Source organism: Acomys minous (assembly GCF_964271855.1).
Source record: "Acomys minous genome assembly, chromosome: 10".
NCBI lineage: Eukaryota > Metazoa > Chordata > Mammalia > Rodentia > Muridae > Acomys > Acomys minous.
Window position 1 is genome coordinate 31,168,315 of NC_140491.1, and position 27,982 is coordinate 31,196,296.

The 27,982-nt window shown below is 49.2% G+C and overlaps 1 protein-coding gene across 9 annotated transcripts in view; it reads right to left on the reverse strand.

The window, feature by feature from the left end:
• The window catches only part of JAKMIP1 (janus kinase and microtubule interacting protein 1), a 116,320-nt gene that overhangs the window by 86,373 nt on the left and 1,965 nt on the right, over window positions 1-27,982 (reverse strand). The window contains exons 1-2 of one of the 9 annotated variants that reach the window (XM_084797459.1): window positions 20,740-20,821; window positions 17,908-17,979 (exon numbers count right to left, since the gene is read on the reverse strand). The exons of 6 other annotated variants lie outside the window; for them this stretch is intronic. The gene's annotated coding sequence lies outside the window, so the exon portion shown is untranslated. Of the gene's footprint in view, window positions 1-6,611; window positions 6,881-11,874; window positions 12,074-17,907; window positions 17,980-20,739; window positions 20,822-27,982 lie in introns of those variants that run through there. 2 more of the 9 variants (XM_084797458.1, XM_084797460.1) reach the window with 2 other exon arrangements.

A 27,982-nucleotide genomic window follows, 5' to 3' on the forward strand; every position in this document is an offset into this window, starting at 1 on the left:
CCCTGGCATGGGCTCCCTTCCAAGACCACCTGCTTTGGATTCCGGGGAAGAGAGAGAGGTTCAACCCTGGCTCATCCATCAGAGGCATCCTGCCAGCCTAGCCCACACAGATCACTAATGTCCAGGCACAGGAGCCCCAGGATGGCCAAGGGCATGCACCCCAAAGTGTTCTTCTGCCTCCTCTGTCCCCAGAGCTCTATGACTTGTTCCGAGGGGCCAGAAGATGTATTTGGGGGAGAAAGCCACCCTCCTGGGGGGCTCTGCTCCAGTAGCTATCTCACTCAGGTCACCTCCCAAACCCTTAGCTTGACCACCCCCTACACCCAACTACATATCTCCAGTATACCAGATCCACAGTGCAAATGGAGTAAGGACAGCTGCTCCTCCTGGCACTTGAGAGCTAGTGGGTAAGGTGGCTCACAATGACTGCATAGGGCTAAGGGCCTGGACTCCCTGGAAGGGGCAAATCTTCACCTAGTCTCCTAGGAGGCTTACCAGGTTCACAGGGACAAATGACAGAAAGAAGGAACTCAGTCTCATCATTTGAGATGAACCTGCATATCTGGGTGTGTCCCTCAAGTCTGGGAAGGTCCCACTCAGCACTGGCTTCCCACAGGGGCAGGCCTGGGGACTAAGGGAAGGCAGCCTATTCATTTACTTATTTCCCCCTCTGTTTGAATAGTCATAGCAACAAGTACTACTTCAGTAAGTCCTTCTGTTTCAATTGTAATTATGTGTCTATAGGTTAGGTATGCGCACCTGAGTGCAGGTGTCTCCAGAGGCCAGAGGTGTCAGATCCACCCGAAACTGGGGAATTAACTCTGGTCTTCTGCAAAGACAAGTGTGCCTACTGACGCACTGAGCCATCTCTCTAGTCTGGGGAGGTGTGGCCTTCAGAAAGGTAGCTACAGTCCCACAACTGACCTCATCAAATCTGTCATCAGCTATCTGCACACCCCCATGGTGGCCAGAGCCCTTTATTCCCTCCAACATGTAGAGGACCATGCTGTCTACACACCCTTGCTGTACAGTGGACCAGGACGAGAACTCTGGCCCTCCAGACAGTAGGCAGCAATTGCTTTTCTGGGCAGAGCCTTGGCTGTCCTAGCGCTGGCTTCCTTAGCAAACTGTGCTCAGTGGTGGGTGTTAGGGCCAAGACCTAGGCCCCGGGATGGTGTCAATTTTCCCCATGGGTTGAAGCCCCTAACATGGTGGCTAGTCCACTTGCTACGGTGTCACAAAAGCTGTCACTGCTGCTCGTTATAAATCCTGCCCAAACCCATGTGAGATAGTCAGTAAACATGTGTTACCAAAACACCGAAGGAAAATGAAAATCTGAAAGTAGAGCGCCAACACAGACATTCTGAAAGCAGTGGTGTCTCTACAGAGGGAGGGAAAGTCAGAATCTCCTGCCTTCACACCGGTGCTGATCCCCAAGGATCCACCCTGGAAAGGAATGCAGGTGACAGTTCTTCAAACCCTCAATGGGATAGACATGAAGGGGAGACTGCGGTGTGGACCAGGGGACACAGCAACCACGTCTCCAGGATATTTCTGCCGCCAGGGATACATTTTTAAAACTTATTTCCATAAACTTCAAAAGCTACAAAGAATTTTCTAGAACAGTAAATAAACTTCCCATGCCTACATCTGGAGGCTCCAACTGCCCACGTTTCTCCACAGCTGCCTCCTCCGCCTATGAAGATGCATTTCTGTGCAGAATGTCTATTTTTATGAATCTCTTTTAAGTCACAGGCATGTGACTTCTCATCCTGAACACTGTGACTTTGATCTCAAGACCAAGGATGATATAAAACTCACAATACAGCCATCCCCCTGTGTCACTGGGCTCTACATCTGTGAGTTCAGTCAAGCACGGATGAGAAATATTTTTAATTGCATCTGTACTGACACACATAAACTTTTCCTCATTACTTGCTGAACAAAACAGGGTCAGGGCAAGAGTTCTTTCTGCACAGGCCTCCACTGCATCAGATGTCACCTAGAGACAACTAAATGGCTCACAGGGAATGTGTATCAAACAGAGCCCCATTTGGAGACACGTGATATTTCAGCTCCTGGTGAGGCTGGCCACCTGCAGACACTGAAGGACAGCTGCACAATTACCAACACCAGAAGCTCTTCCATTGATAATACACTTGTCACCAGCCAAATGTCACAACAGTGTCCTACCTAGCGAAGTGATGCTGTTCCTGATCCAGGCCTCAGAGTGGTTGTACAGAGGACAGTAACAAACTTCCCCAGAATGGCTAAGTGGACACACAGAATATATTAATGACAAATGGAGGATCGTCAGGCAAAGTATGGCCTTTGACAAACAAGGAGTAGCATGGCAGCAACCTACTGGCTTATGCCAGGTTCCATGGTCAAGAAATCAGAAGCCTAAGCTGGGTGTGTGTAGTGGTCCATGCATTTAATCCCAGCACTCAGGAGGCAGAGGCAGGTGGATCTTTGTGAGTTCGAGGCCAGCCTGTTCTACAAAGAGAAACCCTTTTTTGAAAAACCATTTTAAAAAGAAAAGGAATAAAATGAGAAGCCATAAGCCTTTAGGCACGATGGTCCTCTATCCCTGGGATGTGGAAGTGTGGTTCAGAGCAGGCCCTGGCACACGAGAGCCATGAACTTGACTATTCGTCTCTGGACCACCTGGGTTAGCATGGAAGGTCACACTGCTGCTACAGGCCTCAGTTTTCACACCTGCAAAGCCTTGCAACTCCCTCTTGGAGAGCAGCTAAACATATTCTCAGAACTAGTAAGATGGCTCAACCAGGAAAAAGCATTTGCCACATAAGCCTGGTAAACTGAGTTCAGTTCTGGAATCTAAGTAGGAGAGAACCAACTCCCAAAAGATGTTCTCTGCCCTCCATACATGTGCTGTGGCACAGGTGCTCACTCACATGGACTCACTGCCCCCAACCCATATACATGCACACACACACACACACACACACACACACACACACACACCATGCATACTCACATGCACACTCATATAATAAAATACATAAACACACTTCCAGCTCACCTCAAAGCACTCCTAAAGGGACTCTCCTAGCTCATCCCTCCATCTCTTTATCGCACATAGTGCCCTCAACTAGACCACATCACCCAGGCAGATGGCTGCAGTTGCTTTTGTCATCCTGCCACTTCTCCCCCAATTGCATCCATGAAGTCACCTGTCCCCCGGACCACTGGGAACCACACTGAGTTCTGATCTATTGTCCCTTGAGCTAGGCAGGTGCACTCCCTTCTGTGCAGCAGAAGACAGATACAGTCACACATTGTCCCTGAGGACCAAACCAAATTCCATGACCTGGAGAAGCACCCCCCCCCCAATCTGTCCCCCATTATAAGTCATCTTAAACGCTTCTCAGATAAAGTAAGCAAGATCCAGGCAGCTACACTGACAGGCAGGGCTCTTCTTGTTCTACAGAAAATTGCTGAGGCCAGGAAGTCTCAGGGAGACAGGAAAACTTGCTCAAAGGCACACAGCTCATACCTGATCAAACCATGGTACAAGCATGTGAACATCCAAGCAGATGCAAGAGGAGGGATGCCGGGGCCAGGTCAGCACACCTGAGGTCAAGTCACCATGCAGATCGCATAGAGGAGTGCTGAGGATAACAGTTCAGTGCTCGGCCCTAAACTGGACATCTACGTCACCCCCTCAAAGACTCTAAAAATACTGCAAAAAAGTGGGGGCACAAGGGATGTAAAGGGATGAAAGCTACTGCAGGGATGTAAAGGGCAGGAAAGAGTGGCTGAAACATTGTTTTTTGGATATGACCTGACTCTTGAACCCATGAGCTCAGGGCCATAGTGGCTACCTGCACAAGACTGGCCAGGCCCATCAACATTTCAGCATGGATGGGAAGATGCTCACACAGCCCTACCCCTCCCCAAGAAGCAAGAGCAGTTAATGGTTGCTGGGAGGGAGGGGGTCATCTTCCTCTTGATGTAGCCACTGGCAACTTGCTATGGCTCAGGTAAATAACCCCACTCCACCCCTTCCATACTCATTTAGGCAACCCTTATTAAATGTAGTAGGATATGGACAGGACACACACACACACACAGTGTCGGGGGGAGAGGGGGGAATAAGGAGACTTAGTAGAGGAAGTTCAGTGAGAGGAGAAAAAGAATGAGAATGGAAAAAGGGAATAGGTTCCAAGTACATTTTTATAGATGTATGAAACTATAAAAGAACAATTTTAAAAGAGTAACAAGACCATATACAAGCCCCACACAGATATAGCCATCTGAGTTTTAGAAAAGATACCAAAAGTACCAATTGGAGAAGAGACAGCATCTTCAACAAATGGTGCTGGGAAAACTAGCTGTCCACATGCAGAAGAATAAAACTAGATCCCTATCTAGTTTTACCTTGGATGAAAATAAGCTCCAAATGGATCAAAGACTTTAGTGTGAGGCTTGAAACACTGAAAGTGATAGAGGGGGGGAAATCAAGAGACTATACTTCCAGATTTGGCAAAGGCAGGCTAGAGAGATGGCTCAGTGGTTAGGAGCAATGACTGCTCTTCCAGAGGCGATGGGCTCAGTGCCAAGCACCCCCATGCTGGCTCACAACCATCTGTAACTCCAGTTCCAGGGAACCAATGCCCTAGTCTAGTCTCCTGGAGCACACAAGTGGTGAACAGACACTTGCAGGGCAAAACACCATACACATAAAGTATTTTTTAATTCTTCTCTCCTATATTAAATCCTAACCACTGCTTCCCCTCCCTTCCCTCCCCAAGCCATAAAATAATGTGCTATTTTTTTTAAAAAAAGATTAGACACAGCCAAGGACTTTCTGAATGGGATTCCAGTTGACAGGACATGAGGCTAACAACAAACAAATGGGAATCTCATGAAACCAAGAAGTCCTGCACAGCAGGAGAAACAACCGATTAGGAAGTGGCTTACAGAACAGGAGAAAACCTTTGCTAGCTAAACATCTGACAAAGGATTAATATCTAGAATATACAAAGAATTCAAAACTAAACAGAAAGCAAACACTCTGGTCAGTAAATGGCTGGTGAAATGAGCAGATGGTTCTCAGAAGATCTAGTACAAAGGCTCAATAAGCATATACTAAAAAAAACTGTTCAACCTCACCAGCCACCAAAGAAATGCAAATCCATACTCCACTGAGATTCCACCCTACCCATTAAGAACACAACCACAACCCAAAAAGTTGGGGAGAAGGAAGCTGGAGTGCTGTGCAAGCCTGAGGACGCAAGTCTGGATACCTAGCACCCACATTAAAAAGCTGGGTATGGCCATATATGTCACCTAAACCTAGTGCTGTGGGAAGAGGCAGGCGGATTGCTAGGGTTAGCTGGCTGCCTGCCCAGCTCTGGGTGTAATGATTAACTAGGTTCAATGAGAAACCCTGTGTTGAAAGAATAATTCAGAAGGTGACAGACCAGGGCAGTAGATGTGTCCTTCCTTGTCTCTCTCTCTGTCTCTGTCTCTCTCTGTCTCTGTCTCTGTCTCTCTCTCTCTGTCTCTGTCTCTCTCTCTCTCTCTCTCTCTCTCTCACACACACACACACACACACACACACACACACACACACACACACACGACAAACAGACAGACAAGGGGCTGGACAAAACAGAATCCTTACACACAGCTGGTGGGCATGTAAACTAGCCCAAACCATGGTGGGAATCAGTTCCTCAAAAGACTGAAACTATGTCTACCATGTAACCCAGACATCACTCCTGGTATGTATCTAAAGAACTCCATCAGCATGCCACAGAGATCCTTGCACACCCGCGTCTACTGCAGCGCTTTACAACAGCCCGAGTGTCGGCCAACACAGGAATGGATTTTAAACAGCCACAAAGAACAAAACCATTTGCAGAAAGACAAGCCTCTCTCTCTGTCTCTCTGTCTCTCTCTCTCTGTCTCTCTCTCTCTCTCTCTCTGTCTGTCTGTCTCTCTCTCTCTCTCTCTCTCTCTCTCTCTCTCTCTCTCTCTCTCTCTCTCTCCCATTTGTGGTTCACAGACTTTGCATAGAACCTACAGCCACAAATGTATATGACTTGAAAGTAGAAGTGAAGCTGCCTAGGGCACAAAGGAAACTAACAAGAGAAGGGAGGGAAGGAAAGGGGAGGAGTGGAGGGGTGCTAAACACACAAGATCTTCTTGCCTGAAAGTGTCTTTATGGAACACAGTACCCTCTACATGAAATACACAATGACATTATTTCCCAGTATGTATTCAAAAAAAAGAACCACCCTCTCTGTAAGGATGCGCCTTCTTCATAGAGCCCCAGAGAGCAAAGCAGAGGGAGCCCAGGTTGATGCAGGGTGTTTTCTCCCTTTGCAATATTATTAAATCTTCACAATATAATATGGCTTAAAGGTAAGATACACACACACACACACACACACACACACACACACACACACACACACACACGTTTCCAGCTGGAGGTGCCATTTTCTGCCGTTGTGAAATCTCAGGAGGTGGGACATAGCTAGAGGAAGTGGGTCATTAGAGTACCGACCAGAGTTACAACCCTGCCCTCCCGCCAGGAGCCCTCAGCTTCCCGAGTGCCCCAGGGTATAAGCAGTTACCTCACTAGCTTATTGCAGAGCCGCATCACCACCACCACACCTTCCCCACAGCCTGCAGCCTTTCAAATCAGGGGCCAAAATGAGTCCGTCCAGCCATGAACAATGAGTTGTTCTGTGAAGTCTGCAGTCACAGCAGTGAGAAGGAATTGGCACTGTGGTAATTATGCCCAGAGCCCTGACCGAGCAGGGACTACAGGCACCCTATTCAGGCAGATGTGCCATGCACAGGTGGCAGTGAGAAGGGGTGAACCCAGTGGAGGACTCACCCCTGCAAGGCTGGCCTTTGGACAAGCTCTTGTCTCATCTGGGCCCAGGCTGATGAACACTCCCCCAGCACACCTCCCTGAACACACACACAGGCCAGCTACCTGGGTGTGTCTCTCTTGCCACACCTGCAGAAAAAGGCCCTCAGCACAGACTTCCCCCCCCCCCCACTTAAAGGAACAGGTGCTTAAAATAAAAAATTGAAAGGAAAAAAAAAAGGAACAGGTGTTTCAGGAATGCCTCGAAGTGGTTAAAAGTCTAACAGATTCACACAGTAATCACCTTGGGTCCTGCAAGGCCACTGCCCTCCCTGAAGCAGGTGTGGCCCCCCCAGTGTGGCAGAGATGCAATGGTAGTGTGTCACAAAGTTTGTAGACTGACCAGAGAGTCACTTTTAGAAAGCTTTAACAACTTGGAGACAGGCATCCTTGGAGGGAGGGACCTCCTGCACATGTACTTCACCAAAAAAACCTACCTCACTAAAAAGTAAGACGTTGGGGCTGGGGAGATGGCTCAGAGGTTAAGAGGACTGTCTGTTCCTCCAAAGGTCCTGAGTTCAATTCCCAGCAACCACATGGTGGCTCACAGCCATCTATAATGAGATCTGGTGCCCTCTTCTGGCATGCGGGCAGAACACTGTATACATAATAAATAAATAAATCTTTTTTTAAAAATTAAAAAAAATAAAAATAAAAAGTAAGATGTATCACAAAAGACTCTCAGAGCTAAGGCCACTTCTACATGGGCACCTTTCTAGTAACAGCCAGTCCGAACACAGCTAACCTGCAGCCAAGGTCCAGTCCCAGCAACAGCCAGGGACAACTCACTGCCTATAGCAAGCCCTGCTGAGAACCAATGAGTTTATTTTTAAAATAATCTGCATGTATGTCTCCCTTCGTCAGCTTGCAACCCTCTGCAGGGTCTAAGTCACGCTCAGGTTCTTAGGAGCACACGTCTCTCTCCTGCTGTCACTTTAGGCTAACACTAAAGTCACAGGAGATGAACAAGGCGCCCTGTGCCCTGGAGGGTCAACAGAGACCCAGGGACAATGTATCACTCCAAGGTTTGAACTTAATGTAAGGACAAAGTAAAGTCACTCAGAGGTGTATGCCTAGAAAGAAAAAAAAAACACCTTCACACTTCAGAGCCATGGCACCCAGACCAACACAGAGGGAGGGCAGCCTCTGGGGGAGGGAGGGAGGGAGGGAGGGCAGCAAGGAAGTTACGTCTTTGGTGCAATAAGAAGCTGTCTTAGAGCCAGGAAGTGGTGGCGCACACCTTTAGTCCCAGCATTTGGGAGGCAGAGGCAGAGGCAGGTGGATCTCTGTGACCTCGAGGCTAGCCTGGTCTACAGCCTGGGTCTCGAAAAAACAAAAACAAAATAACAAAACAAAAAGCTGCTGAGATGAGGCACAGATATGAACAGTTTTAGGCCAAGGAAGACAAGACCCACGGGCCAAGCAAAGAATTCTGAGAGAGGGTTTCTCCTGCAGTCCTGGTTGGCCTGGACTCGCTTTGTAAGAGGAGCCTGGCCTTGAAATCAGAGATCTGCCTGCCTCTGCCTCCCAAGTACTGGGATTAAGGTGTGTGTCACCATGCAAGGCCCAAGCTGTTATTCTTAGCATCTTCATCTAGTTTCCAAGCTCCCTATCTTCTCATGGACCACTTCTCTTCAGAGTGGGGAAGCAGAGCTGTGTCCTATCATCTGAACTCACTCAGCACGGGGCAGCAAGGCCAGAGACTACCAGCTCCACCAAAGGAGAAACTGTGACACATGACAGTGAAATGGCTCTAGAAGGATCCATGAAACCAGCATGTAAGCCCAGGCTTGCAGAGCAGTGTGGCTCACTTCCTAGTGTGCCCAAGTGGGTGAGCCTGGAAGCAACGTTGGTGGGTAATGAGGCAAGGAAAAATATGATGCCTATTGTAAAATAGCCAGTGGGGCTCGGGCCTCTCATCAGGAAGACTGGCCCTACCCTAGGGCCAGCACCCATCCAGCACTGTGAAATCACACAGGAACGTGGATGGATGGGGAATAAATGACAGACAGAGATATTAGTGTTACAGGCAGAAAAATACTCAGGAAATACCAATGTAAATTATCAGGTCCTAGCTAGGTGTGGTGTGGTGGTGCACGCCTTTAATCCCAGCACCCCTAGGCATAGGCAGGTGGATCTCTGTGAGTTCAAGGCCAGGTTGGCCTACAAAGTGAGTCTAGGACAGTCAGGGCTGTTACACAGAGAAACCCTGTCTCAAAAAACTAAAAAAGAAAAATAAAAAAAAAAAGAAAAGAAAGAAAATCAGGTCCTAGGATTGGGTCTTTAAGAAAGGCCACCTGACCCACTCCTCACCACACACACATGGACACCTATCTAAACCAAGGAGGTGAGATTTGAACACAGGTCCTCCATGTTCCCACCCTTGTGCTGTGTTTAGGCAGTGTTGTTTGGGTGAAGGTATTGGTCCTAAGAAAAGCCACCCTCTCGAGGGACAGAAGGACACAAAAGAACCCTCATTCCCACACCAGCGACCCCCATGGCCTCCAGAGCGACCACCTACATCAGGGCCCGGTCCTCTGGACCATGAGGATGCCCGGCTCCACCTGCCCTGGGGCTCTGCTCGATGCACCTGGCCATCCATCTGCCTCCTACACCCTGTCAAGCCACTCAACTTTGGGCAATTTTAAATAGAAAAAGAAGTGAATGAACTCTTAGCAGCCCTAACACGCTAACTCTTCTTCCGGTACATACAGGCTGACTTGCAGTCTGACTTTTGACATCTCACTCTCAAGATCCTCGTCCCTGGGCCACGCCCCTTTCCTGCTCTCAGTCCCCGCCCTTCCAGAAAAGGGAAAAAATCCCTGGGGGCCAATCATTTGGTATATATACACACACTGAATAAATAAATAAATGTTAAAAATTTTATCCCTTAAATGTTTTGTAGTATGCCTCTCATTTTCTTTTACGTTGGACCACCTGGCTGCCTTACCTTCAGAAAAGCAGCCTTTCCTTTCACAGCTCTAAGAGAAGATCACAGCAGTCTCCACCACCTCCAGGGCTGGACTGAGGCCACTGAAACCATGCGCTGGTTATCAGTTCTCTCTCCAGCACAGAGACTCTGCCCCAAAGTGTACAAAGAACCTACAGCCAAAAAGCCGTAGGGGCTTGAGGCTGTATTTAAGAAGGCCAAGGCCAGCCGGGTGGTGGTGATGCACGCCTTTAATCCCAGCACTCGGGAGGCAGAGGCAGGTGGATCAATGTGAGTTCGAGGCCAACCTGGTCTACAAAGTAAGTAAGTCTAGGTCAGCCAAGGCTAACAAAGAGAAACCCTGTCTCAAAACAAACAAACAAACAAACAAACGAAGAAGGCCAAGGTCACCGGGTGGTGGTGATGCACACCTTTAATCTCAGCCCTCGGGAGGCAAAGACAAGCAGATCTCTGAGTTCAAGGCTAGGTTCCAGGACAGCCAAGGTTACACAGAGAAACCCTGTCTCAAAAAGAAAAAGAAAAAAAAAGAAAAAAGCCAAGGTCACCTTGGCACAGAATGTTCTCAGGAAACAATAGAAGCAGCAGCAAGTGTGTTCAGAGAGTAAAACACAACTCTAAATGGTGCTCCTCAAACCTTTTTACCCTTCGTTGTGAAATGGAATCTTACCCTGCTCTTCCCTGGACACACCTGGTCTCCCAGCCACTTTCATCAGACCCACCTGGCATACAAAGAGAAAGAAGGCTCTCTCACTCTAGGCCCCAGACTCATTAGCTCTCACCCTTCAGTGACAGTTACACTACGGTGTCTTGCTTCCTCTGGGCTTGGTGGCTGAGTGGCTGAGGGAGGAAGCAACAGCCATCTGCCCTCAGGAAGTAATCAGGAAACACCGCTGCACAGAAGCAGGTGGGGGGAACGGAACAGGAAGACTGAACAGCATCCACCTTGGCCTGCCTCTTCCACTCTCCTGACACCCCAACAGGCACTACAGGCTGGACAAAGCAGCAGACACACACACACACACACACACACACACACACACACACACACACACACACACACATACACATACACACACACCACACGCGGAACAGGAACCCTGGCCACTCACTCCCCACACCCAACCACCTCATCTGCAAAAGGAGACCTATCCACTGTGCCAGAGAGTTTGTGAGAAAGTAGCTCAAGATGGCTGGCTCCAAGCCAGGCTACACACATCTCAGCTCATCACTGCGGCTTCCACACACCTCGTCACAGCCCATCCTCCAGTCCCCTGGTGGAAGAAGAAACAGTATCCTGAGCATTGGACAGATAAGGACACTTGAGGCACTTGCTCCAGACCTTAAGCTTTATGTCAGTCAGAAAGGAAACCCGTCACTTCCCAGCTGCAGAAAGAGCTGCCTCTGTTTGGTTTCCTACCCTTCTGTGCAGGCATGTTCAAAGAAGATGCCAAGAACACTCTCAGAGGCTGGGCATGGTGGCGCACGTCTTTAATCCCAGCACTCGGGCAGGCAGCAGAGGCAGGTAGATCACTGAGTTTCCAGGCCAGCCTGGTCTACAAAGCAAGAAAACAAACAAACAAACAAAAAAAAACAAACAACAACAACAAAAGAAAAATAAAACAAAACCACACTCAGAGATAACCAACCAGGCTCCTTCCTGCACATCCAGCCACAACCTCCAACAACAAAGCACGCCAACAAAACCAAACCCCACCGAGGCACGACCACGAAACCGTAACACCAAAACATTCTGTTTGCACCGTGCTTCCAATATCACCAGACATTTCAATTTCCCATCACAAACACAACTTCTGATTTAAAAAAAAAAACAACAACAACAAAAAAAAAACCCTGCTACTCTGAATATGTTAACACGTTCAGAAACCAGACCCGATCGTCACTAGCGTGAGAGCTGTTTATCTGCACTCAGGAGAGCACAGCCATCACTTCCCTCCCAACACTCTGCCCACGAACTCCTCTTTGTCCTTGAACTTCTCGTGTATGATCTTACCAGGTGCTGAAAAGGAGAGAGACAGAGGCATGCCGAGGTGGGAACACGGGTGACATATATTCTAAGTGCCAGAAGCTGTAGCCTCCTCTCTTTAGGTTGAACCCAGTACAAATGAAGCACCAGGTACCAACCGCTAACAGCCGCCGAGTCTGCAGCTCCTGCTGACCGCCAGGAACTACTCTAAGGCTTTTAGGCAATTGTTGTTCTGAAGCCGGTGCATGACACAGCTCTGCCCAGACCAAGACTGCCCTCCCGATGGCTCGGTAGATACTGTGCTTCCCATTAAGCAGGAGGCCTGAGGTTCAGTTCTCAAAAACCCACATAAAAAGGGTGGGTATGAGGGCCTTCCTGTAACCCCAGCAGAGGAGAGGCAGACACGGGGTCCCCAGAGCAAACTGGCTACCCAGGCTAGTTGAAATGGCAAACACCAGGGTCAGTGAGAGACCTTGACTCAATTTGTAGAGAATGACTGAGGAAGGCAAATGATGTCATGAGTGGGGGAACACAAATCTATAGATACATATACACATGCACACATGTGAACAACAAGCTTACACACACACCCATAATAAAAAAAAAATGTAAAAAGAGATTTCAGCCTGCTGCTAACCCAGCAGGAAGAGTGAACTCCTTAGATAATATATTTAACAAGTGGTACGGCTGGAGGGTGTGGCTCTATTGTCTTTTGTCCTCATCTGTTCTGGGGTGTGGCTTCTAGGGAGCATTTATTGTGGTAGGACCTAAGGCTAGAATCACAAGGTTGCCCATTAGGTCTATCAGAGAAAAGGTCAAACTAACTGCATTCATAAGCAAAGAGCCCAAAGAGGCCAGCCTCCTGCACGTCTGAGGTGAGTGGCAGTCTCCCTTGGGGGTAACTGACACATTATTTTAGTGCTCTGAATTTCTTGGAGAAAGACTTCTATTTCTTATTTTGTAGGGAAGAATTCAGCTTTAGATGGCTTGTAAGAATTTGCTAGTATCCCCCACCAGAGTGCAAAGAAGGGCATGGGAGACCTCTGGGCAAGGTCTCCCCAAAGGCCTTAGCCCTCCTGTTGTTCCTGTCCCAACTCTGCCGAAGTGAACCAAGAGGCCAAGAGTAAACACGCCACTGAGAATGGGTAGGAACAGCTGGTGAGGTCCAAACAAGAAATAGTTCTTCTTTCTGTGGTTTCCACATCCTTTCCAGGATCAGTGTGGCTTGACATGCATAGGGCCCTCTCGGCAGGGTGCACCTGCTGTGTGCACAGATCGGCTTAGAGATATGCCAGAGGGAGGAGACACAGGGTTCATGGGTGTCGTGGTTTCTCTCAAGAAGCTCCAGGAAGTGTGTTTGAGGGTGATGAAATGGGGAGGACGGGGCCTGGAGCTCAGAGAACGGGGGGGGGGGGGGGGCCAGTGTGTACAGCCCACGCACTGTGGGGTTACTCACCAGCTTTGTAGCAGCTCACCAGGGACTGAAGGAGACAGGCTTTCTGGCCTGAGGCCATCTGCAGACCCTCTCACAGTCCCAACCCCTGGGGTGGACATCCTGATGCCACCCTCTCCCCAACACATACACTCCAAGAGCTCCCGACTGAGTTAGGATGATGCTATAACTAGGCCAGGTAGTTCATAATCCCAGGAGCCATTTGAAGTAGGCCTTAGCTGTGGTGAAATGAGAACTTACAGAGACAGGAACAGGGGCCTAAGGGAAGTGAGAGGCACCTAGGCAGGCATAACGGCAGGAATCTGAAGTTTTACTCACTCACTGACCCAGCATCATCCCTGTGTCTGTTCCACCCTGAGCCTGGTGCTGCCCACTGGAGTCTCAGACACGAATCCAGCACTGCTCCTTCCCTGTAGTGAACTGTTCTGGGGAAGAAAGAATGTGGAAGAGAACAGCTACATGGTGGGACCAGACTGGGACAGAGAGAGGTGCAGGAGATGGAGGAACCCGGACGACAACAGAGGTACCAGGAAGGAAGGGTGTGGCTGGGGGGTAGGGGAGGAGGGCTCAGCAGCAGTCAAGACAAGCGCCTATTGGGGTTAGAGAAGCCAGCAGCTCCCTACTGAGGACAGCTGGATTTCCAAGGTTCACAGGCTACGCCCCTAGCAGGATGATGTGGTATGAGGAGGTGGAGCCTTTGGGTGCCCTTATGTTAGAAAAGTGGCTTCAGGACAAAAGGAAGCGCTGGCTTCTTCTGCCTGTCGCCACCACAGGAGGGCACAGGTGAACAATGGCACCTGCAACCCATACAGAGGACCTCAGCACACCAGAGCTGCCCAGAACCTTCACCTTAGACTACACAGCCTGGGACTCTCTGAGAAGCAAACTCTGCTGAATTCCCTGCCTCTGGGGTTTTTGTTAGAGTGGCAATGGATGATGTCCACTAACACAAGCAGGGGCATGTGGCCCTTCAGGAGGCCACACTGACAGGAGTATGTGCTTCACCTCTACCGTGGGAACCCCTTCAGCAGTGAGGTGGCACAGGCAGGCATGAGTTTGTGAATATGTTATTACCCTGACTCAGGTCATTCATTCAACTTTCCAAATGTTCCCTCTAAATCCAGAGCTTCTGCAAAGGCAAAGTGGAGAAAGACCTCGGGAGACACAGGACCCTGCTGTCCTTCAGACACTCAGAGGAAAGGCGAGCGTGAGCTCCAACATAGCTCCTGGCCCCCTCAGCCAACCGTGGTCCTGGAGGCTCCCAGTCTTGATGCTTGGAGGTTGGGACAGAAGAGTTAACCCTGATGCTGGCACACTCATGACAGCACACAGACACAATGCCAGATGGAGGAGAGTGGCCCACGTCTGAGACGGAGCAAGACCTTCAAAACTCGGGGGTATGGAGCCTGTTTTTCAAACCCAGACGCATGAAGCCTCAGGTATGTTTTGAAGATGCTGAAGGCTGGGAGGGTGAGACTGACAGGCCCAGTCGGGCTGGTTTTGTCTCATTCTAGGTGTAGTAATTTCCAGGCTGTCCTACGAATAGTCACCGTCATCCCGGTCTTGGGTACAGCCGCCCCATGCTCTCCAGGGAAGAGTCCTGAGCCTGCATAGCTCATGGATGTTGCCAGTTACAGGAACAGTGCACATACTGTCACTACACAGGACGTTTCCATGGTGACAGCCAAGCCTGCTGTCAATCAGCATGCCACAGGCTGCTCTGACAACACTGGTCTCCCAGACCACTTTTCCAAATGTTAAATTCATCAAAGTAAAATAGTCTTCAAGAGAAAAGCAGTGTTGGCAGAGATAAAGAGCTGAGCTTGCAACTGGCAAATGCTATGAATTTAAAAAGGACAAATTCAATAAGAAGCTATCACTCCCCTGTTTTGTTTATAAGAACAGGATGGTTTCGCTATTTGTTGTTGTTGTTGTTGTTTTAATGGGGTGGGGGCTCGGTGGGTAACAGCCCTTGCTGGACAAGCATAAGGACCTGAGTTCAAAGCCACATAAAGATCTAAGCATGGCCACATGTGCCTCTAACCCAGTGCTATGATGGGGACTGAGACAGGAGGACTGCTGGAGCTTGCTGGCCCAGCTCCAGGTTCAGTGACAGACTGTCTCAAAAGGAACATGGTGGCGAATGACAGAGCAAACCAGCCAATGTCCTCAGCTGGCTGCCCCCAGGCACAGACATGCATGTGCACACAGCACATGCATGTGCACACACCATACACCAACGCACACGTTTTAAAGAATGATTTAAAAATCATTTTAAACACTGTATTCTGAGGATGAGGAAACAGGCCAGAGAGGGGCACAGGTATCACACTGCTCAGGGACCACTGCTCAGGGACCATTGTTTCACCTACATAAGGAGTGGGAACCAGTGGCGTGCCCTGCCCTTGGCAAACAGACCTCAAAACATCACCAGGAGACAATGGGCAAATCAAACCCAGGTCCTCTGGGACTTCCTCCCAAGACCTTGTCCCATAGCTTGTTTTCACCCTCAGCCTTTCTTCCTTTCCTAGACACGCAGCCACACTCACCATCCCATGAAGGGAGAGCACAGTGCAAAAGCCAGGACTCCTTCCTGCTGCAAGAAGGTACTAGAAGGCCAAGTACACTCTCTCTTGAGCACCAGTTTGAAGGTAGTGCCTATATACACAGGAAGGACCCTACACCCTGCACTCACACCCTGCATACAGCCAAGGTGCCCAGGCCAAGTCAGCAGGAGAGGATAGAAATTCCTATGTGCCAAGACTGGAGAGATGGCTCAGTGATTAAGAACACTGTCTGCTCTTGCAAAGGACCCAGGTTCAACTTCCAGCATCCGTATAGCAGCTCACAACTGCCTGAAACTCCACTTCCAGGTGAGCTGACACCCTCACACCAATGCACATAAAATAAAAGTAATAAATTATTTTTAAAATTCCTACAAGGGCTATAGAGATAGCTCAGAGGTTAAGAGCAAAAGCACTGGCTGCTCTTTCAAAGGTCCCAAATTCAAGGCTCATAACCATCTGTAATGAAATCTGGTTCCCTTTTCTGGCATGCAGGCATACATGCAGGCAGAACACTGTAAACATAATACATTTTTTGTTTTGTTTTTTGAGACAGGGTTTCATGGTGGTGCATGCCTGTAATCCCAGCACTCAGGAGGCAGAGGCAGGTGGATCGCTGTGAGTTCGAGGCCAGCCTGGTCTACAAAGTGAGTCCAGGACAGCCAAGGCTACACAGAGAAACCTTGTCTCGGAAAAAAAAAGAAAAAAGAAAAAAGAAAGAAAGAAAGAAAAGAAAAGAAAGAGAGAAATAACAAAAGAAATTCCAACATGCAGAGGAACCTGTCTAGTAATTTAGGAAAAAACACCCCTACTGTCCAATTCTCCCATTGGATGGCCTGTCAGAAATCCCCAGAGGACTTAAGAGACAGGCTGCTCAAAGGTAAGGGACCAGAGGACAGGCTTGGCAGACTCATGTCCCGTAGCCCTGAAGGAAACTGACTTGACTCTCCCTCACCCATTGCTTTCCATCTTTTGTCACTTTTGTTCCTCTGGTCCCCTTTGTTGTTTCCACTTGCATTAAATGAGGCAGGTACCTCACATATAATTCAGGAGCAAGGACTTCAAAGAGCTATTTCTGTTAATAATGCAGATAGACAATTTTAAGCTTCTTAAATGGCTCACTCTCAAATCCATCATTTCCCTAGCTGGTGCCAGTAAATGGGAGAAAAATCGACCCTTCATCGAGCAGTCACAGGATACCAGCTGCAATTTAAAGGGCCTGCTGCCAGCCTTCAGGGCTAGAGCATCTGAGGTCCTCAAGTTGATCTCCTCAGCAAGAGGCAGGATAAGGTCATCATGTTTTCGGTATCTCTTCAATGACATAGGGTGGCAGCCCAGAGCTTCAGACCAAGGTGGAGTGGAGGTGGCTGGAATTTTCAAACATTATGCCTTGTTCTCAAGGACATTGGTATGGGTGCCAAGGAAGGCCTGGGGAACAGAGTTGCTTTAGGCACCTACTGAAGTGAACATGTCAGACAGTATCCCAAGTCTCATTCGGCCTCAATGCCCAGGTGACACCACTACTCGGCCTTCTAGTTTACCTGCAAAGCCTTCCTCATCCTCCTAGTTTACCTGCAAAGCCTTCCTCATCCTTCACCATCAAAATCTGGACGGAGAGCTGCAACCCCAACAGCCTGGAACTCGTGAAATCTCAATTTTACAATTTATACTGTGAGATGGGTGATTCTACACCCTTCTGTCTTCTGCTAGAGGACCCCCATCTCTGATACCCTATAGCAAGGGCTCCGTTGTATCTTGAAGCACCTCATGGTTGTCTTTAGCAAAACCTACAGAAACATGCAGAGGTCTGTAGCAAAGGCCCCGGGAACCAGCTTCATGCTGAGTCACTGTGATGTTTCCAGGCATATGTACCACAGTGAAATACCCATGGTAACCAATGAAGTAAAGAGGCCAGGCGCAAAGGAGGACTCACTCCCTTTTGCTTTTTTTAGTTGATAAAAAGAGGCTGCCATCACCCTGTGCCTGACAGGCTCCAAACCTCACTGGAGAAAGCCAATCAAAGACACTTTAATGTTTGCTCACCCGACACCCTAGCCCAGCAGGCAACCTCACCAGCAGGAGAGGCTTGCCTTCCAAAGGGTGTCTTAAGGTGCACTGAGGAGAAAGAAAATAGAGTTGAAAGAACATTTTTTTCCCAAACACTTCCTGTTCCTTCCCCGTTAAAAGAGCAGAGGCAGAGTTTTACCCATTGGCCCAGCTGTCCTCCTCAGGCTGATCCACAGCATGGAGTGCATTACTGTGGTGTCTAGGGCTCAAACAGCTATCACTGGGGGTGACTGCTCAGGACCCACAGTGACCTGACCAAGGACAGGTAGGTGGATCCATGAAAATCAGGCCCACTGACTCAGTTTATGTATGCGCCCAACCCAGAACTCACGTCATGGCAACCTGAGGCCGAAAAGCCAAGAACTAGTCTGTAGACCTGCTGAGTTCTCCATCTGCATCAGACCCTGGGATCCCACTTTGAGTTGACACACTACCATCCTCATGGCACCCTTACAGGGGAGGCACACAAGACCCTAGCAGCTGCAACACAAGTGTCTAAGGGCAGTCATAGAGAACGCTAGAGGTGACAAGGATACTGGAGATGTGCCTGACACTTCCTGGGGATGGGGCGTGATGCTGTCAGGGAAGGCTTTCAGGAGGAAAGCTGTGATGGACCTGAACTCCAAATGAAGGCGTGTCATTGGCTAGGCAGGAGAGGCAATTAGAGAAAGCTTGCTTGGTCAGGAACAGCAGGTAGACACTGCAGCTGACCAAAGCCAGTCCATTCCCTGCTCTGTGGTGCTCCAGGGACAGCCCCAATTTTTCATTCATCCAATCTGTCTGCAACAACTAGGAAACATCCCCATATAGAGGAAGGAGAGGGCTTAGAAGACTCCAGAAGTTGAAGGCCAGGGACTCAGTAGCTAAGAGGACTTGTTGCTCTTGCAGAGGACCCAAGTTCATTTCTGAGAATCTACAGATGCTTGTGGCTTATAGTCCACCATAACTCCAGTTCCAGGGAACCCAATGCTCTCTTCTGACCTCCCTGAGCACCACACATGCATAACATATATAAACATGCAGGGAAAACACTCACAATACAAAATAAAAGTGTTTTGGGTTTTTTTTTTTAATTTCTCAGCAAGTAAATAAAGCTTACAAGTCTCAGGAAGTACCTAAAACTCACAAGATTCACATCCCCCACAAGACCATCAATCCCACAGCCCCACTCAGTTCTGTTTCTGTGTGAGCCCTTCCACTTTGATCCCTGACAGGCACTTTCAGGCAGCTGTGCAAAGGAGATCTGACCCTGCTAAGCTCATGCCAAGTGCTCCCTAGGCCCCTTTCCATGCAGACTACACACTCTGTGATACCCCCACAACACCGGAACTCCCAAGGAGAAGAGGCTTGGCTCCCTTGTGGCTTCTACCCACAAGGGATTACTCAAACATAGTGCCCTGGCTGGCCTGGCAGAGAGTGGTAAATTAGGAGCCCCTGCTGGAAACAGCAGTGGCCACACCCACTTGGGGGAAGTCCTAGGAAATATCTTAAGTTTCTAGGGTAAAATACTTCAGGTGGCTTAGAGAAGCTAGTGCCATTAGCAGAAGGAACTTCAGGAGTGTCCCAACACTCTCCCGTCATATCAAAGTGACTACATTGGCTGCAGGTTAGTGATAAGCAACTGTGAGCCCTCAATCCCAGGGCACAAATCCAAGAGGCCCTGCACAGAACACCTTGCAGAGAGCTCATTAGCATTCCCTTCCTCCAGCCTTCACAAAGCCCATTTGGGCAGGTCAAGGGAGGCAGAGGCAGGTGGATCTCTGTGAGTTCAAGGCCAGCCTGGTCTACAAAGCGAGATCAGGACAGCCAAGTCTATGCAGAGAAACCCTGTCTCAGGGAGAGAAAAAAAAAGTCCAATTTGGCTGGTGTCAGTATTGGGCTTGTATTGTTACTCCAAGTGCATGCCCTCCCCCACCCACCCAAAATCATCACAGGTCCCTCCCCCACCCCTCCCCCACCCACCCAAAATCATCACAGGTCCTCTCTCCCCTCCCCCACCCACCCAAAATCATCACAGGTCCTCTGGACCTGAGGGCCCAGGCCCTAGCAAGACACAAGAAGGCCTGCTGTGGACAGTGGTTCTCTGTCACTGCTGTCATCAAGCTGAGCTTTTTGTTCACAGAAGAGGAAACCAACGAGCCATAAGCCACCCCGGGCCCAAGGTCACACAGGCAACAAAAGGCAGAACTGGGGTGAGAAGCCTGTGAGTGTGAACACCTTGCTCCACCAGCTTCATGGAGCTTCAACCTACAGCCAGCACTGCCCAAAAGGGACACCGTCACTTCAGTTGTGTGGTGCTACAGCCAGCCCAGGCCTCGTGCAGGCAGGGAGAGAGACAGACTTCAGCTCCTGGGCCTCCCCCACCAGTCTGTCACCTTATTCTAGTGGCTGCATCATAAAAATTGAAAAAGCAACAGGTGATATTAACAGTGCTTTTCTTATTTAGCCCAACTCACGCCTGGGTTTATTCACATTAGACAGTCTGTCCTCACACCAGCTGGAGCCACGTCTCGGTGCGCAGGAGCCACAACGTGAAGTGGCTGCTATCACACAGCAGCTCAGCTCGGTAGGTCTCCTGGTCATCCAACACAAGAGAGTTTCTGAGCCTGAGGAAACCCACTCAAAGTTTGATTACCGACAATCTTTACACCTCCAGCGAGGACACCACAAACCTTATCCTAGGCCATCCTTTCATGCATTAGCAACAGCAGTCCCAAGAGGAGCAGGGACATCCTCCACACTTCACAGAGGAGGAGAACCCTTGAGCCCAGAGCTAGCAAGGTAGCATGGGGAAAATAAGTCACCCACCTCCATGGCACAGCAGCGTGTGTTTAGCGCACATGAAGATCATCCGGACGCCTGGCTCCAAGAGTCAAGGAAACTTGGGAAATGAGTTTCTGCCTGCAGGGTGCTTTATTGGAGCTTGGGGTGGGGTGCGTAAAATGAAGAAAAATAAGGAAACGAAGTCATTTCAGACCATGACGAACTCTCAGAAGGAAATTAAAACAAGGGTGAGGGGAAAGTGGAGTCCTTACCCAGGACAGCAATTTAAGGTAGGAAGGATGCCAAGCAGTCGGCTGGAGCCAGGGCAGAGGACAGCCTTCCAGAGAGCAAACAGAAAACGGAAATGCTCCTCACAGCAAGAGTCCGGCATGTTCCAGAAACTGGCAGAGAGGTGGCTAGGGTTCCCTGCATTGTGCCAGCTGCCTCCCTTGGCCATTCCCCCAGTCCCCACCTGCTCTCTCAGTTTCAGGGTATTTCCATGCTCTTGCTGGGGAGATGAAGAGCCAATAAGCCAGTCTCCTGGTTGGATGCTCCCAGCGCAGTGCCGGGCAAGGAGGATCCATTACCATGGATTGACATGTAGTTGAACCAATGATAAAATGCAGAAGAGAAAAGAGCTGTGACACTGTATGCAGCCTTCACCGCCTCTCACAGTCACCAGAGGTGGAAAGGACCAGAACGCCCACCAATAAGCAGTGGACACTCTCACACACTGAAAGAGTATTCAGCCACAAAAAAAGAGCAAAGCACCGTGACCTGCCAGGCATGGGCAAATCTTGAAAACAAGTTAAACAGAAGAAACTGGTCACAAAAATGAGGCCATGGCGTGGTCCTATTCATATGAATCTTACACACACACACACACACACACACACTAACAGACATGGAGTTTTCCAAATGAGTGGTGAAAACGGTCTTAACTAACTAAGAATGGCTGCACTGTATATGCACTAAACACCATGGAATTACACCCTCCAATGGTCAGCCTCACGTCCTGTGAATTTACCTCACTTTTCTTTTTTTTAAAAGAGGAATCGCGTGGAAGAGGGAAAAGAAGGATTGCCTCAATGGAAGATGCAGATTGTGACTTCATTAAACAGTGTCCTGTGCTGGAGGGCACAGGTACAGTGCCAGCCTCCAGAAAAGGATCAAAAGGGACACAGGAGAAGAAGGAGCCACGTTACCTATCACTGCTCACATGACTTTTGTACCCCAGTTCTCCCAGGACACCCTTCCCATGGCACAAGCCACTCCCTCCACCCCTGAGGAAAGTACCAAATGCTCTGGACTCAAAACACTGCAAGGGAGGGGCCAAGCCAGCCCGTCCACTGACCTGGAATACACAAGCGCATTACTGCCACAAAGCCCAGTCCCCACTGTGCACACAGAAGTCCTTTTATTCCTCAAAGTGGTCCTTCAGCCAAGCCAGGGCCATGGGGAGAGAGAGCAGGCAGCCAGCACCCCGTCCCAGGTTGCCATGGTTAGACTGAAGTCATCAGGGCACTGAAGGGTACTGAGGCTATATCCAGGCCCCGGATACGGAAAGAGGCCACACTCAGACCACACTGAACCGCACAGAACGGCCCAACAGCTGCCTGAATGTGCTGTCCCAGGGCACAACCTTGCTGCTTCTGTCCGCTGCACAGTGCTATGACTCTTGGCCCATCCTGGTTTCCAGGGGATTTGAAAGCGTGGAAACCCAGTGTTCTACTCCACTTTTTGTTGCTGTGATAAAGCACCGACCGAAAGCAGCTTGGATCTGGGGAAGGCAGGGCTTGTTTCACCTTACAGCTTACAGTCTATCCTCCAGGGAAGCCAGGACAGGAACCCAAGGCAGGAACGGAAGCGAAGGCCACGAAGGAGTGCTGCTTACTGCCTGGCTCCCCGTGGCTTGCCCACTCTGCTTTCTTATCCATACCCAGGCCCACGTACCCAGTGAGCTGGAGCTGCTCACACCACAACCGTCAAGACAATGCTCCATTACACAGGCACACAGGCCAATCTGATGGAGGTCATTCCTCCATTGAGATTCCATCTTCTGAGGAGAGTCCAGGTCTGTGTCAAGCTGACAAAACAAACTATGAGAAGTGGCTCAGTAGACAAAGACACCTTGTCACCACACCTGATGTCTTGAGTTCCATCCCCAGGTCCGACACAGTGGAGAGAACCAACTCCCACAAGTTGTCTTTACCTCCATGTGCAGCTGTGGCAGACACTCTCTCCTCAATAAATAATGTCATTTTTTTTTTTTAATTAACTATGGCATCTCACCCCTAATCAACTCTAAGACACAAACACATCCCTTTAAGCCACATTCTTTCACGCCATGGCCCCAAGATCTCATGTTACTATCACAATATAAAACACAGTCCAGCCAGGCATGGTGGCTCACGCCTTTAATCCCAGCACTTGGGAGGCAGAGGCAGGCGGATCACTGTGAGTTCAAGGCCAGCCTGGTCTACAAAGCCAGTCCAAGACAACCAAGGTTAACACAGAGAGATCCTGTCTCAGAAAACAAAAACAAAAACAAAAACACAGTCTAAGTGGGGTGTGGTGGTGCACACCTTTAATCCCAGCACTCAGGAGGCAAGAGGCAGGTAGATCTCTGTGAGTTCGAGGCCAGCCTGGTCTACAAAGAGAGTTCCAGTACAGCCAGGGCTACACAGAGAAACCCTGTCTTTGAAAAAAATAAAAAGAAACAAACGAACAAATAAACCACAGTCCAATTTTAAAAGTTCTATCCCTTGAAAAAGTAAAGTTTTAATGATTTTTAAGTCCATGGTTTGTTTAAAAATTGAACATCAGGGCTGCTGAGATGGCTCAGCAGTTTACAGCATTAGAGTTCTTACAAAAGATGTAGGTTTAGTTCCCAGTACCCACGTGATGGCTCACAACCATCCATAGGCACATATATTATGCACATACATACAAGCACGTATGTATACAGGTGAAACATCCAAACACATAAAATAAAATTTATCCAAGAATTTTATAAATAAAAATACAGTGGGGAGGGAGGGAGGGAGGGAGGGAGAGAGAGAGAGAGAGAGAGAGAGAGAGAGAGAGAGAGAGAGATGGCTCACTAGCTAAGAGCACTGGCTGCTCCTCCTGAGGAGCTGGGTTTGATTCCCAGCACCCACACAGCAAGCGGCTGACAACCATCTGCAACTCTCTGCAGGCACCAGGCACACACACAGTACACTTACATACATGCAGGCAAACACACTCACACACATAAAATATAAAAAGTAAAAAATAAGGGGCTGGAGAGATGGCTCAGAGGTTAAGAGCACTGACTGCTCTTCCAAAGGTCATGAGTTCAATTCCCAGCAACCACATGGTGGCTCACAACCATCTCTTCTGGTCTGCAGGCAGAATGCTGTATACATAGTAAATAAATATATCTTAAAAAAAAAAAAACCAAATCCAAGCCAGATATGGTGGCACACGCCTTTAATCCTAGCACTCAGGGAGCCAGAGGCAGCCAGAACTCTGTGACTTCAAGACCAGCCTGGTCTACAAAGTGAGTTCAGGACAGCCAAGGCTACACAGAGAAACCCTGTCTCAAAAAAGCATAAACAAACAAACAAAAACAAAGTCTATTAATTGCGGACTCCTGTAAAATCCAAAACAAGTTACATGTTTCTTGTTCCAAGAGGGAAGGACCAGGCCACAGTTATAATGAAACCAAAACAAAACCAACTCTCTGCGGTATGAAAAGCTCAATGTCCGTATGGGTCTCATGCATGGTTTTCTGGGCTCTGGATGGCTTGGTTACATCCACCTCGCCAGTTCTGCTCTCTGCAGCACCGTAGCTCGAGCCAGCTCTACTTCGCATCTGCTACTGTCCTCGTCAGATGCCCCATGGTGCCAACACCTTTAATACTCTTAGGTCTCTACAGCAATACCATCCATAGTGGCCTCTCTTGGCCTCAAAACTTCAGCTTCCCTCCATGACCCCTTCATGCCTTCAGATCCAGGACCTCGGGGGTTGGGGATTTAGCTCAGTGGGTAGAGTGCTTGTCTAGCAAGCGCAAGGCCCTGGGTTCGGTCCTCAGTTTTGTGGGGAGGGGGGGGGGGCAAAATAACAAAACCAGGACCTCGGAAGAGACTCCTACACATTATCAAGCTCTGCTGCTGCCCGCTTGAGGTGCAGCCTCGGCCCCCTCTGGACCACAGCTTCCGTGTTCTGACCCAGAAGATCTCATCGCGGTGATCCTGGTCTTTTATTAACCACTATTGACTCTCCTGCCCTACTTGACCAGAAAATGCAGGTTCTCCACTCAAAATCTTGCATGAATGGCCCCAGTAGAGTCTTTGAGGGACTCTCAAACTTCCCTCTGAAGCTTTACAAGCCAGGCCTCTACTGTCTGCATTGGCCCCAGCACCTGTACATTCCAGACCCCCACAGAACAGCCCTTTAAGCTCTGAGCACTCAGCAGCTTTTCTAGCCCAAAGCTTCAAATGTTTCCACTACTTCCCCAAACAACATGTGAGGTACCCCTTGGTACCAATGTCTGGTTTAGTTTGCTTTCTGCCCCTGTGATAAGATATGGACCCATAGCAACTTCAAGAGGGGAGGGCTGGGAGTTATCATAGGTTACAGTTGGTCACCGACAGAAGCCAGGACAGGACCGTGAGGCAGGGACTTGACAGCAGGAACTGAAACAGAGGCCATGGAGAAGCACCGCCTACTGGCTTGCTCCCACTAGCTTGCTCAGCCTGCTTTCTTATACAACCCAGGATCAAGTTCCCAGGAGCGGCACAGTCCACAGTGGGCTGGGCCCTCTCACATCATTTAGCAATCAAGTCAATGCTCCGCAGACATGCCTAAATCCTCAGTTCATACTCCTCTTCTAAAGTATGTCTCGGTCTGTGTCAGGATGACAAAAACTATGACACCAGGACCATTGGCTCTCGCCAAATGAGGAAACTAAAGTGCAGGGGATCCTGAAGGGTGGCAGACATTTGCAGTTAACTGGTAAAAAGCCAAAGCTGGCACTGAACCTGAGGCTGGCATTTGCATTGGGCAGTGAGGGTCAGTAAAGAGCTTATGCTGCAGTTTATCATGGTAGAAAGTTCTGGAAATGGACGACAGCCACGGCTGCAGAGCAGTGAAAATGTGCTTAATGCCACATTAAGCTGTGCACTTAACAAGGATTGCCATAATAGCCACTTTTAAATAGCCAATACACAGTTAATGTAAAAAATATTTTAAGAAGTGATCGGCAAATCTTGGCATTAGATTTAAGATATACTATATCCTGCATCACACACACATGGTAAAATTCAATGAGTGACAATAAAAGTATAAAGCTCCAAGAGAAAAAAAAAAACCTGAAGAAATAAAGAACATGGGCTTCCTGCCTTCAAACTCATTGGCTGTGTTACCTGGACAGGATGCTGAGCCTCTCTGTGCCCATTTGTTAAGAGATCCCTCAAGTTCAACCAACAGCAGGTCCATAGGGGAGCAAACTCCTCTGCCCACCACAGCAGTCACAGACCATCCTGTACAAAACGGCAGGACAGGGCTGTGTTCCCATGACTTTATTGACAAGAGTACTAGCTGCCAACTCTGATGTGGATCCCAGTCCACTGTGCGAGTTCGCAAGAAGCACAACACTTCTAGGCAGTTCAGAAAAGGTACATCAAAGCCAGAGACAAAAACAGAGTACATCCATCCCTGCAACCCATGACCTCCGGTCCTCTGCCCTCTGGATGCTGGGCCTTCTCTCTTCTGCTTCCAGCCAGCTCTTTCCTTAAAAGATTTATTTTTATGTGTATGAATATTGTGCCTGTGTATATGCCTGTGCACCATTTACACACCCAGTCAGTGCCTGCAGGGTCCCACAAGCGGCATGGAACCCCCTGGAACTTGAGTTGCAGCTGGTTGTGAGCTGCCATATGGGTGCTAGGAACCCAAGCCAGGTCCCCCTCAAGAGGAGCAAGGGTTCTTAACTGCGGAACCATCTCTCCAGATCCCCGGCCAGGGTTGTGACCCAACACCCAGTTACATCCCCCAAAGACATCAGTGTCCTTGTGTCCACTTCTACAAGACTCCTGTCTCCTCCACTTTCAACTCAGGCTCCCAGAGCTACCCCACCCCGCCCCTATGCTGCTGCTGCTGTCTGTGGCCTCTCTGCCTTCAGCTGCCTGTGGAACCACATATGCAAAGAAAGCACTTCCCCAACGCTTCTGAGTCAGGATGGGGGGGGGGTTGTTGGCCAGCCCAGGATCCCCTTCTGAACCTCTAACTACAGCAGTCCCGGTGGCTAGGATGCTATTACAGTGGTATGCTTCCACAGTACCTCAAAATTTATGCCAGCTCTGCAGGAAGGTGGTGATACGCAGCAGGGGTCAGGAGACCCAGTGGGGCAGCATCTGAGGTAGAGGAAGGCTCACTCATCTTGTGCTCTTTGCCACATGATCTGTACCTGCATGTACGATGGGGCTAAAATAGAAGCCCTCATGGCAGAAGTGGGAGGTAAAGCAGTACAAGCGACTCTCCTTATATAACCCTCCCTCCTACAGAACACAGAGACACAGAGCTACTGGGGCCTGAGCTCACCTCACCCAGGACTGCTTCTTAGGATCACCAGCTTAGCTGAAGAAGGACAAAAGAGAGCTGCCAGCAGGGACATCTGTTCTGTGACAGAGCTAAAAGACACATCTCACTACACACTTATTGTCACGACCATTTAACAAGAGGACCACACCTCTGCTCCCCAGATAACTCAGTGCAAGAGAAACACTGTCCCCATTTATACAGGAAATGGGGGGGGGGGGGGAGAGGGCTCTTGCCCAGGACTTCACAGCAATAAGAGTCAGGACATAGGTGAGTCTAATGGGTCCATTCCATCACCTTGGAGGATGAGGACCACAGTAATACTCAGTCTCCCCAAGAGAGGACCTTTAGTCAAAAAGGCCAGGTGGGCAATGTCTGCCAATTCTAGCTAAGGCCTAAGACATCTCAGTCCCCAGAATCCCTAGCGGGCTAGATCTGACTGGGGGTGGGGGTGGGGGACACACACAAACCCTGTTGCTGTACATAGAGAGGGAGTCATGCAGTCTGACAAATGAAGAGAAAAACCACAAGTGCAGGAGTGCAGGGTTTCAAAAAAAAAAAAAAAAGAGTGCAGGGTTTATCGCATCAATAGGAGTTTCCCAGAAAGACAAGAGGAGAACCTTATTGTAGAGGGGAAGGGAAAGGGAAAACCATTTTATGCCCAGACTTGTCCTTGAAGACAAAAGTGGTTGAGATGACGGG